Source organism: Chiloscyllium punctatum, chromosome 34 (assembly GCF_047496795.1).
Source record: "Chiloscyllium punctatum isolate Juve2018m chromosome 34, sChiPun1.3, whole genome shotgun sequence".
NCBI lineage: Eukaryota > Metazoa > Chordata > Chondrichthyes > Orectolobiformes > Hemiscylliidae > Chiloscyllium > Chiloscyllium punctatum.
In genome coordinates, this window is record NC_092772.1 from 67,736,411 (window position 1) to 67,754,816 (window position 18,406).

The window sequence follows — 18,406 nt, forward strand, 5'->3', positions numbered from 1 at the left end:
CATTAGTCAGGAGAAATATACAGTAATAGGGTAGGTGAATGGGTCTGGGTGGGATACCCTTCGGAGGGATGCTGTGGACCTTTTGGGCCAAATGGCCTGTTTCCACAGCGTCAGAATTCTAATTTTCCCAGCTCCATCGGTTCTGAGGAAGGGCCACTGGACAGATTTCTGTTCCCAGATGCTGCCAGACCTGCTGAGATTTCCCAGCACCATCTGCTTGTTGTTCCTGATTGACACCATCCATACACCTTCGGGGTTTGATTCAGACAGGGGGAGGATCCCACCACTGACCTCACAATGGGGTCCAGCTGATTGATGGCAGCTTCGGACCAATAGGAAAAGGTGGTGGGACTGGTGGACCAAGTGCAACTAGTTGGTCATCCAAACAATGGGAGTGAATGAGGGGCGTGGCCAGTGGTATGACATGTCACCAGTAACTCTGCTGATGCAGTGCCACGTAACTCGGCCGTCGGTGAATGTGGGAGACACAAACAGGGAAGGGGAGAGTGGCCTTGGAGACGGAGATAATGAGTCACTTTCGACTGGAAAGTTTTAATTACACTCTGTGCGGTTTGAAAGTCTGAACTGGAAACTCTTAATCCCCCGTTTGCAGCAGATGGGAAAGTGGCTGCGGCCCTCAGGCTGTGAAAGGTCCTGGGATATGGCCGCCATTTTTATTGGGGGTAAGGTATAGTGAGGCGCATGTGCATGTCACCTTCCTCGGGTGGTGGGGGGGGGGCGTGCAACTTGAAAAGAGGCATTTACACATCAAGCACATACCAAGAAAAAAGTGTGTCTTTATATTCTTCCTGTACTGACTGAGTTTTGTTTTGTGAATTCATTTCATAGGATATTAAATGAGAATAATTGGGGCTGGGATCTCAAAAGCAAGTTTTTACAGTCAATGGGGTCATCAGGATCTGAATGTTATTGGCATTTAACTGTGGAAGGAGAAAGGTTTCTCTGCTCTGTTTGTGGGAAGATATCTCCAATATTTTTGTTAAGAAGAAAGATGTACAAATTCATGATTGGGTCACCCTTTGGGTATCTGCTGTGTTCTGGGCCCTACAGCTGAGGAAGGAGATATAAGCCTGAGAGGGAGCACAGATTTATCCAAATTACACCTCGTCTCTTTGTAAGAACTCTCAGATTTAGACCCAATCACCCACTTCATGATGTTAACCTGTAAACTTCATATTTTTAATTACCTGTAAACTTCCCATTAAAAATCCTTTTGGACTAAAATTCCATTACCTTTTCAGGTGGAATGTTCCAGCTTCTGACAACTGTCTGTTCATTCCGAAACTGCTGAGGTCCATGTTGACTCTGGGGTTACAAAAGGCTGAATTGAAAGATGAGGTGCTGTCCCTGAGCTCCCATTGAGATGCATTGGAACAGGACAGGAGGCTGAGGGCAGTGTAGGTGTGAGCAGACAATGAAAATGACAGGGCTGCACTATGAGGGCTGCTTGGCTCAATGAGAGTGTTCTGGAGTTGGGTGTAAACAGAGTGGGGTGAGACAGGGAGAAGGTGAAGCTGAAACTCAGTTTTAGTTCAGGCCTTTCAGAAATTCACAGTCCCAATGGGAACAGCCAGTTTTTAAGTGATACCTGCGGAGTATTTTTTTAACAGTTTTTAAAGTATTTTTTTCCTGAGGGCAGTTGAGAGTTAACCACATTGCTGTGGGTCTGGAGTCACATGTAGGCCAGACCAGGTGAGAATGACCGTTTCCTTCCCTACAGGACATTAGTAAACCAGATGGGTTACTAACAATCAACAATAGTTTCATGGTCATCATTCGCCTTTTCATTCTAGATTGTATTGAATTCCGATGCTGCCATCAGCCATGTTGGGATTCTATCCCTAATCCTCGGAACACTGTACATATCACTCATCTGGCAGGAATACCATTAAGCCATTGCCTCCCTTTTTAGCAATGTTTAAAATAAAGTTCCATCATTCTACGTGTACAATGTGAGATAAAATACTGCAACGTCCATGTGTCAGCCTCTCCAAAAGGTCAATCAACAGAAATTTGTTTGAGGGCGAAATATTTCACTTATTTTTCGGGGGGGGGTGGGTTATTAAACAAAAATGAATCCAAATAAAAACCTTAAGCCACGGCCATGTAATTTCTGAAGCCGGAGGGAGATTACAGAGACAGGGAGGGTGGTGAGGCTGGAGGGGGATTACAGAGACAGGGAGGGTTGTGGGGCCAGAGGGGGATTGTTGTCCAAACATCACTGTGGTGTACATGGACTGCAGCATTTCAGGGAGGCGGTTAACCACCACTTTCTCCAAGACAAGTAAAGGTGGCCAATAAATACTGGTCTGGGCAGCAAGGGCAACCCCCAGGGAATAAAACCAAGCAGTGACCTCTCTGAGCTGACTGGCTGTGAAGCTAAAAACCTCTCTGGAAATGGAGTGGGCAGAGAAGAGAAACAGTGACATTTCACAGCTGCCCTCAGAGAGACCTCACCCTTGGAAGTACTCAGAGCCGGGGATCAGCTCAGTGAGTTTCAGTCTCTTCAAATATCAATCTTAGTCGGTTTTATTTTATTAAATCTACAATCGTGAGTCAGGTGACTATTTCTTTTTAATGTCTTAGGGTCTCTTGATTAAATGTTTAAGATATAAAACGTAAGCATTAAGTTATTCTCGGGCAGTATTTTTCGAGCAGTAAGACTGTGCCTTTGTCTTGGTCTGTCGATTGTTAAGGCGGAGAGATGGCCTGTTGTAGAGTGGCGTGCTGTTCCTGTCAGATGAGGGAGATTAGGGAGAGTTTCAATGATCCTGATAATTGTCTGCAGGAAGTGTGATTGCAAATCCTATTGGAACGTATGGATTGGTGGAGGAGTGATTAAAGGCAGTGAAGAATTGACAGGAGCCGGGGGTGGGGTGGGCGGTGTGATAGGTGGCAGTCTCAGGAATGCAGGATACTGCAGATACAGTCAGGTAGATGGGTTACCTCCAGGAAAGCTAGGAGGGGTAGGTTGGTACTGCAGGAGTCTCCTGTGGCTATCCCCATCTCAGACAAGTATACGGTTTTGGAAAATGTAGGTGGTAATACACTTTCAGGGGAATGTAGCACTGACAGCCAAGTTACTGGTACTGAGACTGGCTTCTAACATAATGTGAAGTATATCCAGTTCCACACGATCGATGGTGAGAGGGGACTCTCTAGTCAGGGGCACAGTCTGCCGTTTCTGCAGCTGACAGTGAGACATCAGAATGGGGTGGTGCCGCCCTGGTGCCAGTGTCAAGGATGTCTCTGAGGGAGCAGAATATTCTCAAAAGGGAAAATAACCAGTGGGAGGTCATTGTACATTGGTACCAATGGCGTAGGAAGGTGAAAGCATGGGGTCCTGACGAGCAGGGAGATTTGCTAGTGCCACTCGGGAGGCATTAAACCAGTGAGGGAGTCGGGGTAATCCTAAAGGGATAGTGAGAAAAGAGGTGAGTCTGAGGCTGGTACTGTTCACCAGTCAGACTGTCAAGGCAGGCAAGAGCAAGTCACAGAATGAGGTGCGATGGACCAGTTACACTGCATTTATTTCAGTGCAAGAGACCTGACAGGTCAGGCAGATGGGCTCAGGGTATGGTTTTGAACAAGGCTGTCTATGGAACCACAGGGGGTGCAAAAGATATGCAAATATTTCACGTCATTTTTATTGGTGAAGTATATGAAGCTCGAGAGTTTGGAGAAATAAACACTGGTAACTTGAAAAGTGTCCATGTTACAGAGGTGGTGGTACTGGATGTCTTAAATCGCATCAAGGTGGATAAAGCCCTGGAACCTGATCAGGTGTATCCTGGAACTTTCTGGAAATCTAGGGAAGTGATTGTTGGGCCTCTCCTGAGGTATTTGTATCATTGATAGCGACAGGTGAGGTGCCATTATTTTTAAAAACGTGGTAAGGAGATGCCATGGAACAAGAGAACAGTGAGCCTGAAGTCAGTGGCAGGCAAGTTGTTGGAAGGGATTCTGAGGGACAGGATATCCATGTGTTTGGAAAGGTAAGGAATGATCAGGGAGAGTCAATGTGGCTTTGTACATGCACAATTGGGTCTCACTAACTTGAGTGAGTGTTTTGAAGTGACAAAGAAAATTGATTAAGCCAGGCGGTGAACATTGTTTATATGGACATTCAACAAGGTTCCACAAAGCAGACTGGTTAGCAGGGTTAGATAACATGGAATGCAGGGAGAGCAAGCCATTACAAAACTGCCTTGAAGGTAGGAGACAGAGGATGATGATGGAGGGTTGCTTTGCGGACTGGAGGCCTGTGAGCAGCAATGTGCTGCAAGGATGGATATTGGGCCCTTAAATAAATGGCTTGAATGTGAATATATGAGGTATGGTCAGTAGGTTTACAGAAGACACCAAAATTGGATGTGTAGAATGAAGACGGTTAGTTCAGAATACAACAGGATCTTGATCAGATGAGCCATTGGAGCAAGGAATGGCAGACGGAGTTCAATTTAGATAAATGTGAGCTGTTGTATTTTGGAAAGGCAAATCAGGGCAGGACTTATACACTTAATGGTAAAGTCCTGGGGAACATTGCTGAACAAAGAGATCTTTGAGTGCAGGTTCCTAGTTCCTTGAACGTAGAGTCACAGGTAGGTAAGGGAGTGAATGCAGCATTTGGTATGCTCCCCGTTATTGGTCAATGCATTGAATGCAGCTGTTGTAACGTCATATTGTGGCTGGACAGGGCACTGATTGAGGCCCTTCTGGAATTCTGTTTTCAGTTCCAATCTCTCTGTTCTCGGAATAACGTTGAGAAACTTGATAGGGTTCAGAAAACATTTGCAAGGATTTTGCCAGGGTTGGACGGTTTGAGCTTATTGGGCAAGGCTGAATAGGCTGTCTATTTTCCCTGGAGAGTTGGAGTCTGAGCGGTGATCTTATAAAATCATGAAGGGCATGGATAAGGTGAGCAGTCAGGGACTTTTTCCCAAGTTCGGTGGGTCCAGAACTAGAGGGTACAGGCTTAAGGTGAGAGGGAAAAGATTTAAAAGGGATCTAAGGGGCATCTTATTCATGTTGAGGGCATTGCAAGTATGGAGTGAACTGCCAGAGGAAGGGGTGGAGTCTAGTACAGCAGCATTTAAAAGGCCTTTGATTGGGTACATGAAGAGGAACGATTTAGAGGGATAAGGGTGAACCGCTGGCAAATGGGACTCCATTAACGCTCTCCGTTATTGGTCAATGCATTGAATACAGAAGCTGGGATGTCATATTGTGGCTGGACAGGACATTGGTTAAGCCACTTCTGGAATTCTGTTTTCAGTTTGAATTTTCCTGTTCTGGGAAGGATGTTGTGAAACTTGAAAAGGTTTGGACAAGATTTACAAAAACGTTGCCAAGATTGGAGGATTTGGCCGACAGGGAGAGGCTGAATAGGCTTGGGCTATTTTCTCTGGAGAGTCAAAGACTGAGAGGTGACTTCATGGAGATATATAAAATCACGAGGGGTGTGAATAAGGTGAGCAGCCGGGGTCCTATTTCCTCAGGTTAGGTGGGTCCAAAACTAGAGCACCTGGGTTTAAATTGAGAGGGGAAACATTTAAAAGGGATCTAAAAGGCAACGTTTTCAAGCTGAGTGTGGTGTGTGTATGGGAGGGGTTACCAGATGAAGTCGTGAAGGCTGAAAAATCACAACATTTAAAAGGCTTCCAATTGGGTCCATGAATAGGAAGGGTTTTGATGGATACAGGCCAATAGCTGGTAAATGGGAATCCATTCGTTTAGGATTCCTCGTTGGCATGGACGAATTGGACCGAAGGTCTGTTTCTTTGATCCTAATAAATTAAGATGCATTCCTCTATTTTGTGGCGAGCTAGCTGAAGCAAACATAAATATCCTTGGAGCTGAGAAGGTGAAGCAGTGATTTCGACCTGGTGCAGATTTGGTTCCAAGGTCTTGAATTTGCAGAGAGAGAGAGGAATTGTTAGCACTGTCACAATTTTTAGTAACTACTTTCAAGTAATTGGCAAATAATACAAGGTGAAAATGTGAATACTATTTTCCTCAGTAAGTTCTGAGCATCTGGAACAGTCTGAACGACACAGATTCAGCAGGTATTCTGAAACAGACTTGGAATTTTACTTTTTAAGGTAAGATTTGGGGGGCCGTGGGCACATGGGAGGGGACTTGGGACCGACTTGCAGCATCTCCAGAGGGAGAGAATACAGCCCCAATGGGCTGAATAGCCCCCAGCCCCTGTGCTCTGTGATACAGCCCCATTCACTGTGAATGATGGAGCTCATCCCAGGGCAGAGACAGGGAGGAACCAACCACTCTCAATCGGCGCCAGCTTAATTAACGACAGCTCCAGACCAATAGGAGAGGTTGTGTGGTCCTGCAGCCAATGGGAGTGAATGAGGGGTGTGGCCAGCAAGACAACACCTGTCCATGAGCTGTGCAGGTGCAGTGTCACTGGGTGGGGTTGGGAGAGACAGCAGAGACTGGGACAGAGGCTGTTGGACCTGAATTACAAACTCCCGGGAAATTAAAACCAAAAGAACTGCAGAAGATGTAAATCAGAAACAACAACCAGGAGGTTCTGGAAAAGCTCAGCAGGTCTGGCAGCATCTGTGATGAGAAATCAGAGTTAAAGTTTCAGACCCAGTGTCCCTTCCTCAGGACAGATGTTACTGAGAAAACAAGTCAGTTTTAGTGCAGAAGTTAGTGTGGGGGGAGGATAAAAGGAGTAAACGATAGGTGGGGATAGAGTGAGAAGAACGGTTGGGTAAAGGAGTGGATAACAATCTGTTTGGGGGAGGATGATTAGCTGTTAATGGAGACTGTTAGTGGCTAACTATAGGTAGTGAGTAATGGCAGACTGTGAGAACTGGTGTGTGGGGTAGGGGGCTACGACATGAGGTTGTTAACTTATGGTTAGCATCAATGAAGTAAACACAATGACTGCAGATGCTGGAAAGCAAATAGTGGATTAGTGGTGCTGGAAGAGCACAGCAGTTCAGGCAGCATCCAACGAGCAGCGAAATCGACGTTCGCTGCTCGTTGGATGCTGCCTGTTCTGCTGTGCTCTTCCAGCACCACCATTCCAACTTATGGTTAGCCACTAGCTGTCTCCATTGTGAGCTGTTCCCCACCTATATCACTCCACGATTGAAGCTGCCAAGGACACGAACCTTTGGAATATCCTCCCTAACTCCCTCTCTCCGCCTTAAAGATGTATCTAAAAATCGTTCTCTTTAATCAACGTTTCCATCATTCGTGAAGCATTTGAGGAGATTTGTCAATGTGAAAGGCTCCATACAATGCAGGTAGTTGTTGTTATTGTCTGACCTCAGGAGAAACAGGGATGAGCCCTCTCTCTCTCATACCTGATGAACAGCAGTAAAAGCAGGAAGCACTGAGCATGCTCCAGCCCACAGTGGGCTTCGGATTATTGATGTCAGCGCAGGACCAATAAGAGTGGGGGAACTGTGGCTAGAGGTGCTCGTTGGTCTTTCAACCAATCAGAATGAATGAGGGGCGGGGCAATACTCAACCACGTGATAAACTTCACTGACAGCACAGTGTTGTTGTGACCAAGGCATTGGAAATGTGTGAAGGTGAAGGGCAGGAGAAAGGAAAGACATATTGACCAGGAAGAGGAGGAAATTTTCATGGTATGGGATGAGAGGTTTTACAGAACTTGGTGCACGTAGTAAAACACAAATTAAAAAATCCCAAATTCTGCACCATTTTCCCTCCCGATAATGCATTTTGCACTCCCTGAAATATCAACTGTGTGTTTCTCCGTCCACAGATACCAGTGATCAGTGCTAAAGCCCGATTGCCTGTGGAGAAGGTGATGTTTGACTTCCTTGTACAGCTACAGTTCGTGTGGTGAAGGTGCTCCTACAATGTGTTTGGGTAAGAGCTGTTATAGATTATTCACTCAGCGACAGTGAAGAATTGACAAAATGTGTGCAAATCAACAACAGTTGTTTTTTTTTATCATGTTTATAATTCCACAGAAATACTATTGAGAACTTGTGACATAAGGCCACAGCTGGAGATATTAGGTCAGGTGATCAAAAGAATTGCCAAATAAGCAGGTTTTCAGGAATACCTTAAAGGAGGAAAGCAGGTCTGAGGGGGTTAGGGTGGGAATTCCAGACCGTGTTGCCTTGGCAACAGTAGAAACAGCTAGACAGGTGAAGCATTGATTAAACATATCGTTGGGAGTCTGAAAGAAAATGAGTTGTCGAGGTCTCACAGATTGTGTGGTTCAGGGAGACAGGGATGTTCACAGCCAGGAATTACATCAAGGGTGAGAATTTTAAATTGTTGCTTGTTAATAGGAGCCTTTTGATGAATCAACAAGTTTTGGTACAAGTGAGCGCTTGGGCAGTAGGGTTTTAGATACTCTTGAGATTACATGGAAGTTGAATGTGGGAGGCTGGCCAGGAGTGTGTTTGGATAATGAAGTCTGGAGATAACACAGGGATGGACGAGTATTTCAGTAAATGAGCTGAGACTAGGGTGGAGTTGGGTGATGTCACTGATGTAGAAATAGTGCTTTTGGAGTTGGGCTGCTCCTCCTCCTGATCACTCCCCCTCCCCAATTCACAGATATTGTTCCTTGTTCTACCTGTCTGTCTTTTCTGGTTATGTCCTTCTCTCCCATTCTGCTACAAACTAATATTTGACCCCACCGTTGTTGCAAAAACCTACTCCATCAATATATGTAAATGATATAGAAGATGGTATCAGCAATAACATTAGCAAATTTGCTGATGACACAAAGCTAGGTGGTAGGGTGAAATGTGATGAGGATGTTAGGGGATTACCGGGTGACCTGGACAAGTTAGGTGAGTGGGCAGATGCATGGCAGATGCAGTTTAATGTGGATAAATGTCTGGTTATCCACTTTGGTGGCAAGAACAGGAAGGCAGATTACTACCTCAATGGTATCAAATTAGGTAAAGGGGCTGTTCAGAGAGATCTGGGTGTTCTTGTCCACCAGTCAATGAAGGCAAGCATGCAGGTACAGCAGGTCGTGAAGAAGGCAAATAGCATGCTGGCCTTCATAACAAGAGGGATTGAGTATAGAAGCAAAGAGGTGCTTCTGCAGCTGTACAGGGCCCTGGTGAGACCACACCTGGAGTACTGTGTACAGCTCTGGTCTCCAAATTTGAGGAAAGACATTCTGGCTATTGAGGGAGTGCAGCGTAGGTTCACGAGGTCAATTCCTGGAATGGCAGGATTGCCTTACACGGAAAGACTGAAGCGACTGGGCTTGTATACCCTTGAGTTTAGAAGACTGAGAGGGGATCTGATTGAAACGTATAGGCTTATGAAAGGACTGGACACTCTGGCAGGAGGGAACATATTTCCGTTGATGGGGGAGTGCCGAACCAGAGGACACAACTTAAAAATACGGGGTAGACCATTTAGGACAGAGATGAGGAGAAACTACTTCACCCAGAGAGTGGTGGCTGTGTGGAATGCTCTGCCCCAGAGGGCAGTGGAGGCCAAGTCTCTGGATTCATTTAAGAAAGAATTGGATAGAGCTCTCAAAGATAGTGGAATCAAGGTTTATGGAGATAAGGCTGGAACAGGATACTGATTAGGATGATCAGCCACGATCATACTGAATAGTGGTACAGGCTCGAAGGGCAGAATGGCCTACTCCTGCATCTATTGTCTATTGTCTATTGTCTATTGTCCATCCCGACTCTCCCTTTCCTTTCTGAATTCCCTGTATTTGGTGTCCCTTAAGGATCTCTCCTTGGTCCCTCCTGTGTCTCACCTACACACTGCCAGGAGGTGACATTGTCCAAAAGCACCGTGTTCGGTTTCACATGTATGCTGACAATGCCCAGCTCTCCCTCCCCATCATCCCTCTCCATTACTCAGTTATCAAACTGCTCATCACACTCCCACTACGCGATTGGCTGCAATTTCCTGCAACGGAACATTGCAATGGTTAAACCCATTGCCTTCAGTTGCTATTACAAATCACTTTCCCTTACTGCTGAGCCCCTCCCTCTCCCTGGGAACTGTCTGAGGAAGAACCACACTCTCTACAATATTGCTCTCATATCTGACCCCAAGGTGACCTTCTGATCAGACATCTACACAATCACAAACACCAGGAATTACAATCTCTTAAAATGTTGCTTCTCTCCACCTCACCCCAGCTCCATTGCTTATGAAACCCCTCACCTGTGTCGGTGTTGCCTTAAACTTGACGAATCCAAAACAGAATCCGTGATTCTGTGACTGACCCAGAATCTGGTTCCAGACTCCCTCATGATGAGAAACATCCTCTCAGTATTTACCCTGTCAAACTCCTTAAGAATCCTACACATTACAATGAGATCCCCTCTCATTCTTCCCAAATCCAGTGAGTAAAGTCCCAACGTCTTCAGCCTTTTCTTAAAAAATAATCCCTGCAAACCAGGGTTCATCCCAGTCAATCTTCTGTGAAATGCCTCTGATGAAATGATGTATTTCCTTAAATAAAGGGACCAAACCTTCTGTCATTACTCCAGATGTGGTCTGACTCGCACTTTATAAAGTTCCTCTTAGGTATATACTCCAAACAACTCCCTTTAAACTTGCACAGATGTTGTTGGAAATGCTCAGCTGGTCATGCAGCATCTGTGAAGAAAAATCAGTTAAAGTTTCGGGTCTGGTCACCCTTCCTCCGATACGTTAACTCTAATTTCTTTTCACAGATGCTGCTAGACCTGCTGAGCTTTTCCAGAAACCTCTGTTTCTCTTCCTGGTTTACAGCATCTTCAGTTGGTTCGGTTTTCATATCCTTTAAACTTACCATCTCTCTTCTAGAATTTGTCATTTCTACCTTGGAAAAAAGATTCACATTTGTTTGGACTCCCCTACTCTGGGGGGAAAAAAGAAACGATGGCTAGTCACACTATCATTGCTCCTCATAATTTTATAAAGTTCGATAAAGCCACCTAAAGTGTCCAGTGCTGCAGGGAAGTAGCCTCAGCCTATTCAGCCTCTCCCGATGGTTCAAATGTTCCAATACTGGCAACACCCTGGAAAAAAATTTCTGAACTCTTGCAAGTTTCCCAACATCTTTCGCAGGGACACTGGAATTGAAAGCAGTCTGGGGATTCCAAAAGTGGCCGAGCCAATAAACTGTGCAACCGAAACATGATCTCCCAACGCCTATACTCAATGCACTGCCCAATAACAGCTAACATACCAAACACCACCTTCACCGACCTGTCTACCTTCAACCACACTTTCAAGGAACTATCAACCCACACTGCACGGTCTGTTTGTCTGTCAACACTTCCCAGGAACTTGTCATTAAGAGGTTGAGTCCTATTCTGGTAACATCTTTCTGAAATCAGGGAGAGCACAATTGAATACAGTATTCTAAAACTGGCCTCACCAATGCCCTACTCAGCCACAATGTGCCCTCCTAACCCCTATACTCAGTGACAGAATCCCTACAGTATGGAAACAGGCCTTTCGGCCCATGAGACCATCCCAACCATCGGAACAGCATTCCACCCTAACTCTGTACCCTACCATTACCCAAAGCTCATCCAGCTAACCTGCATGGCTTTGGATTGTGGGAGGAAATTAAGAGCACCCAGAGGAAGCCCACGCAGACGCACAGGGAGAATGTGTAAACACCACACAGACAGTGGAATCGAACTAGAGTCCATTTATTGGTCAGCACATTCCATTAAATGTTAGTGTCCCAAACACCATGTTCAGCACCTGATCTCCCTGAAACTCTACTTTCCAAGATCTATGCAGTTGTTCTGAGCCCTTTAGAAGGAATTAAGGAGAGGAGGAGAAAACTGGAACAGAATTGAGTTTTAGATCTGTAAAATAACTCTCCATCTTCCCCCTCTGTTCCCTCCGTCTCCCCCCACTCTGTCTGTACACCCCCTCTGTTGGCCTGTTTTTCTCCCGCCCCCCCCCCCCCCCCCCCCCGTTGGCCTGCCTCCCTCCCTCTGTCGTCCTGTTGTCCCCCCTCCCTCTCTCAGCCTGTCCCCACTGACCTGTCTCTTCCCCCCACCTCCCAATCAGCCTGTTCCCCCTCCCCCCTCTGTCAGCCTGTTCCCCCTGCACCCCCCCACCCCGGTCTGTTCCCCTCACCCTTTCTGTCAGTCGCAGCCCACCCCCGTTCCCCTCCTCTCTTATCCCACTTTCTGTCCCGACCCGTCTCTGTGCCACCCCTCTCTATCCCCCGCTCTTTCCGCATCCATTTCGGTCCCACCCCTCTTGATCTGCCTACCCTCCTTCCCAGTCCCCTAGTTCTGTACTCCCCCACTGCAGGGCAAATATCTTGTCTATTTACCCTATCCATGCCCAGCCTGATTTTAAAAATCTCTTTCAGGTCACCACTCAGCCTCTGACGCTCCAGGCAAAACAGCCTATCCAACCCTGGCAACATGCTATAATTCTTTTCTGATCTCTTTTAAAGTTTAAGAACATCCATCTGATAGGAAGGAGAACAGAATTCTATGGGATATTGATTCAGCAACTTTTGCAATGTCCTGTACAGCCGCAATATGACCTCCCAACCCCTATACTCAATGCTCTGACCAGTAAAGACAAGCAGACCAACTGCCGCCTTCACTATCCTATCTACTTGCTACTTTACTGTCAAGGAACTATGAACCTACACTTCAAGGTCTCTTTAGCAGCACTCCCCAGGAATTTACTATTAACTGTATAAGTCCTGCTAAAGTTTGCTTTTCCAAAATGCAGCAGCTCGCATTTTTCTAAACTGAACTCCTCAGCCCATTCACCCATCTGATCCAGATCCTCTTGTACTCTGAGGTAATCTTTTTCACTGTCTACTACACCTCCCATTTTGGTGTCATCTGCAAACTTACTTACAATACCTCTTATGTTCACATCTAAATCATGGATATAAATGACAAAAAGTAGTGGATCCAGCACCGATTCTTGTGACACTCCACTGGTCACAGGCCTCCAGCCTGAAAAGCTCCCTCTGCCTTCTACCTTTGGGCCAGTTCTGTACTCCATGCGATCTAACCTTGCTGACCAGTCTCCCATGAGGAACCTTGTCAAACACGTTACTGAAGTCCATGTAGATCATGTCCATGCTCTGACCTCAGCAATCCTCTTTGTTACTTCTTCAAAAAAACTGAGTCAAATTCATGAGATATGATTTCCCATGCACAAAGCTGTTATTAGTATCCAGGATTTAACTCTGCACACTGGGGTCTGCGTTGCCCAGTTATAGGTGTTAATATTCTGGATGAAGTTCAAGTACACCAGCATTTTGTCAGTGACTGTGTATTGAGTCTTGTTAATGTCACCAACACAGGTGAGTTCCTTTTGAAAGGCAGTCTCTGTATCCCTTGCCCACCAGGAAATAGTAGTGGTGTCCTTACCTCTGGACCAGGAGGATCAGGCTCAGAGTTGAGTAACAGCATCTTTGAAGAGGCTGATTAGTAAACCTGCCCAAGCCACCAGTCCATACTGTCTCCCAGCTGTCCCTGCCTGAGTCTCCAAACAGAACCATCCTGTCGTTTCTCTCCTGTCAGACTCTCCCATTGCTCAGTTTGTCCAGGATCCCCTCCTGCTGCTGCACTGATCCTGTCCCTCACTGACCTGTCCATCCCCCAGTGTTCACCACATTGGTTCATTATTTACAATCCCATTGACCCAGTCCTCCAGCCATGTCCCCTCCACTCTATAGAGACGGCTCAGTGGTTAGCACTGCTGCCTCACAGCACCAGGTAACCGGGTTCGATTCCGGCCACGGACGACTGTCTGTGTGGAGTTTGCGCATTCTCCCTGTGTCTGAGCGGGTTTCCTCCCACAATCCAAAGATGTGCAGGGTAGGTGAATTGGCCAGTCTAAATTGCCATAGTATTAGTTACATTAGTTAGGGGGCATGGGTTTGTGTAAGTTAATGTTTGGAGGGTCAGTAAGGACTTGTTTGGCCGAAGGGCCTGTTTCCATACTGTAGGGATCCTGATATATTGGGTAGCAGCTGCTGCCAATCACCCAGACTCCTGTATGATCGGGTTCACGTGCTGTAGGAGGGGAGACAAGTGCACGGGTGCAGTGCTGGCCAATTGTGGGAGTATGCACAGTATAGGTCAGTGCCTGGGAAGGAGGCTGTGGGTGTGAGGGATTAATCTCTCATTAGCAGCTTCATCCCTCTAGGAGCAGGACCCAGGGGAATGGCCCTTCTCTTGCTACCCTGATATGTGATCAGACTATCAGTGGGGCAGCGTTTTTCAGAAAGTTATCAGAACTCTCCTGTGAAGATTCAGGGTTGTTATGGAAAGGGACAAGGATGGGGCTGCAGTTTGAATTCTAATTTGGCTCATTTTAGTTAGATGGGTCTTGGCCAGAGTGTGCAGGAAGCAGTGTATGCAGGATGGTTCTCATCAGGAGCTAGGAAACTGAATTCGAAGAGAGAGTGTGTGTGAGAACTGGGTGTGGAGGAAAGGAGTGGGGGGATTGGTTTGGATTTCAGTTCACAGAAGAGAGAAATTGTGAGACTGAGGTTTAAAGCTTTGGGAGAAACAAGAAAACTACAGTTTAATACTACAATTGTCTTATGAATTTCCATCCTGTATTAACAGTGGTAACTTGTGTGCTCTGTTGTATGGTACTGAAAGGGTGGATTTGCGGATGAGAAATTCAAATTGAACTTCATGTTCAGATCTGATAGTTACTTGATCCGTGCCGATCTGAATATCATTGGCCTTTTCATCTGGAAGGAAAGGTGTGCATTCTGTCCGTGGGTGAATATTTCAAATCTCAGTGTGACTGGAAAAGTACTGAGACACAGCCAAGTCCATGTCAGCGTGGTGAGTGTGGAGAGAGATTTCATTTGTTTTTGAAATTCTGAAAAATCATGGCACATTTCCCAGGAACAATTAAGCCACAACTTTGCTTGGTAGAAGGACAAATCTTTAATTAACCATGCAACCAGAAAGACACAAGGATACCTGCACCATAGTACAAACGATGACAATGGGATTGTTGTAAAGGAGTTCATTCTCGATCATGGATTGTAATCCATTGGCATTGTCACGTCGGTTCCAGTGCCGTGGGGAAATACTGGAAATGTGATTAATGTAATGTAGGTTTCAGTTATTAAACTGTAAAAAGTGCAGAACAATTTACAAGGATGTTGCCAGGGCTCAGGGGTCTGAGTTATAGGGAGAGGTTGGACAAGTGAGGATTTTATGTTTAGAGCAGAGGAAACTGAGGGGGTTCTTTTCTAGAAGTGTATAAGACCATGAGGAACATGGATAAGGTGAATGCACTCAGTCTTTTTTCCCAGGAACTCAAGGATTGGACGGATTGATTGGATCAGTTTAAGGTTAGAGGAGAAAGAATAAAAGGGAAGCTGAGGGGCAACTGTTTTACACAGAGGGTGGTATGTATATGGAATGAGCTGCCAGTGGAAGTGGTTCAGGCAGGAACACTCACAACAGGTAAAAGACATTTGGACAAATACATGGATAGGAAAGGGTCAGAAGGGCCAAGTGCCGGGAAATGGGGTTAGCATGGATGGACATTCTGGTCAGCATGAGCCAGTTTGGGCCAAAGGGCCTGACTGCTGCAGGATGCTGTAACTCTAAGTGCATTTGCTATTTCTCCCACTAACTCTGTTGGTATCCTGGGATGTATTCCATCAGGGCAATGAGACTTGTTTACCTTTAGCTCCATTAACTTGCCCAGCTCTAACTGTTTCACGATAATGGTCATTTCAAAATCCTCACCTTCCTCAGTCTCCTTATCAATTACTGGCATGTTCTTCGTATCCTCCACTGTGAAGACTGACTACTGTGTGCTCATATTCCTGAACTCCACTCGATAGCAATAACTGGGCACAGAACTCTGAGAGGTCTTCTTTGAGTCTTTATTGATGAGACACGGCAGTTACCTGGATAGTGTACATACAAAACACCTCCAGGCAGCATCAGGTAACTCCCCGCCTGTCGGATGTGCCACTCCCATTCTTAAACCTTTGTGGTTTGGGACCTTGAATCGAGACTGTCTCTCAGTATTATCTCCATGGCAACAGCAATTAGAAAGTCAAGTTCAGTTCAGCACTTTGTGGTTAAAACACACACCCTTCCCCACACCCCTGTGGCTCCCTCAAGTATCTGACAGGCGCTTCAGTTTCAGTGGGGTATCTCTCAGGATTCTGATGTGGGGGAGCCGGTGTTGGGGTGGACAAACTTATAAATCACACAACACCAGGTTATAGTCCAACAGGTTTATTTGGAAGTACAAGCTTTTGGAGTGTGCTGTGATTTTTAACTCGATCAGGATTGTCCCGATGGTAACAGTTAAGTGCTTCAACAATTCCAGAGGCCATATGCTCCCTACACAATAGGTTCCCCTCTAGCAGGGTAAACTGCTATTCTGTCCCTGGGGATAGCTACTTATCACTTTTTATCCCCAATCCCATGCTTTCTGTTGATCTTTGAAGTTTTTCTAATCTCCTCGTTTCTCCTTGGTCTTTGCCAATTTGTATGCTTTCTATTTCAGTTTGATAGACTCCCTTATTTCCTTAGACACCCAGGGCAGATTACTCCATTTCCTACAGTCCTTCCTTTTCACTGATATATACTTTTGCTGAGCACTTCGAAAAATTTCTTTGATATTCCTGCACTGTCCGTCAACTTTCCCACCATAAAGTCTTTGCTTCCAGTCTACATTAGCCAACTCCTGCCTCATCCTATTGTAGTCTCCTTTGTTTAAGCACTGGATCTTGGGATTGGATCTAATTTTCCAGCATTCCAGCTGTGTTCTAAATTCAACGAGATTTATCAGAAGTCTTTTATCAGATTACGAGGTGAGACAATGTTAGCTGGGTGTTTTGCGTTTCATTCTCAAAGACCTTGGCTTTGTAGTAAAGTATAGGATAGATATTCACACAGAGTACTCTGGACGGTGTGAATGTACTGCACAGTCTAAAACCATAAATCACTGTCCCCCTCAGTTTAAAATAGCAAAATCATTATCTCCTATATGCTTCCTCACTACCTAAGTTTGGAACGCTAAACCACCTGACTATCCTGCATTTTCCAAAATCTCCTTTGGTGAAGATGGTGAGTTTTGGATTCATCTTTCCAGTTATTACCGTAAGAAGATAAGCACTGGGCACAGGGGAGGCAATGCAACCCTTTGAACCAGCTCCACCATTTAATACGGTGATGATTGAGCTCACCTTGGTCTCAGCTGGATTTTCCCGCCTGCTCTCTCTCTCTCACCCTTCAACTCATTGCAAATTCAACATCTGTATCTCTTCATTAAATTGGCTCATTGTCCTGGCATCCACCGCATTTTGAATAGGGAATTCCACAGATTCACAACACATTGAGACAAGTACATTTTTCTTCATGAGAATATAATAGAGTCCCTATAGTGCAGAAACAGGGTATTCATCCATCGAGTCCACACCAACCTATCCCTGTAACCCTGCATTCCCCATGGCTAATGGCCTTACCGGCACAAACATGGACACTGTGGACAGTTTAGCATCGGCAATCCACCTAACCTACACATCTTTGGACTGTAGGAGGAAGCTCGAGCACCCTGGAAACCCACCCAGACATGCTGAGAACGTATAAACTCCACACAGTCGCCTCTGGCTGAAATAACAGCCGGGTCCCTGACGCTGTGAGGCAGCAGTGCTAACCACTGAGCTACATCTGCTTAAAATCTGCTACCCCTTATTAACCTCCCCAGTCTGCAATTGGCTAAATCCTTACGTCAGAAATCAGGTTGTGGAAGCAGATGTCTCTGTAAAATCCAGTAACAGCCTGTGTTTGAATGGGGATCCTATACCCAAGACCCTCCAGCCCTCACTTTTCATTCACTATCCATAAACATGTCTCCAGTGGCTTCATGGGGGCTACAACTCCCACAATCCCTGAGGGACCACACATGTGCGGGGAAGCCCAGCACTGCACATGTACAGAATATGGGCGGATTTTGGAGCATGTTCTTTGGGGTAATTAGCGGAAAGCATTTGACATTGTGATTGGCTGGAGGTGGAACGTATCAGCTTGTAGTACTGATGGGTTGGGGGGGTCAAAGTGTCACCACACCCACATGGGCCCAAGTTCCATCCCCAACTTGTCATAATGCTGGGAATCGACCAATGGGAAACAAAGAAGGGTCTTACCCATTCTCCCAGACTGAAGGTTCCTCTTCTGTACAGGATCTGCTACCACCCTTTCTGTTTCCTTTTGATTTATTCTCCTGTAACATTATTGACTTGCAGTAACTGAAGGGAAATGGAGTAAACCCAGAAAGGGTGCAGAGTCTAACCAGGACAGGAAGTGGTGGCATGGATCTGTTTACCAGTCACTCCATGAGAATGGGGGCAGGTACATTAGGGACAGCAGAGGCAGAATGGTGGGAGAGTTTAAGTGAG

The 18,406-nt window shown here is 45.8% G+C and overlaps 1 long non-coding RNA gene across 7 annotated transcripts in view; it reads left to right on the forward strand.

Annotated features, from left to right (window-relative positions):
• Window positions 1–18,406, forward strand: part of LOC140458923 (uncharacterized) — a 41,497-nt gene that overhangs the window by 20,145 nt on the left and 2,946 nt on the right. For all 7 annotated transcript variants that reach the window (XR_011953754.1, XR_011953753.1, XR_011953752.1 and 4 more), the window contains one exon: window positions 7,787–7,893. This is a non-coding gene — a long non-coding RNA (uncharacterized lncRNA). The remainder of the gene's footprint in view (window positions 1–7,786; window positions 7,894–18,406) is intronic.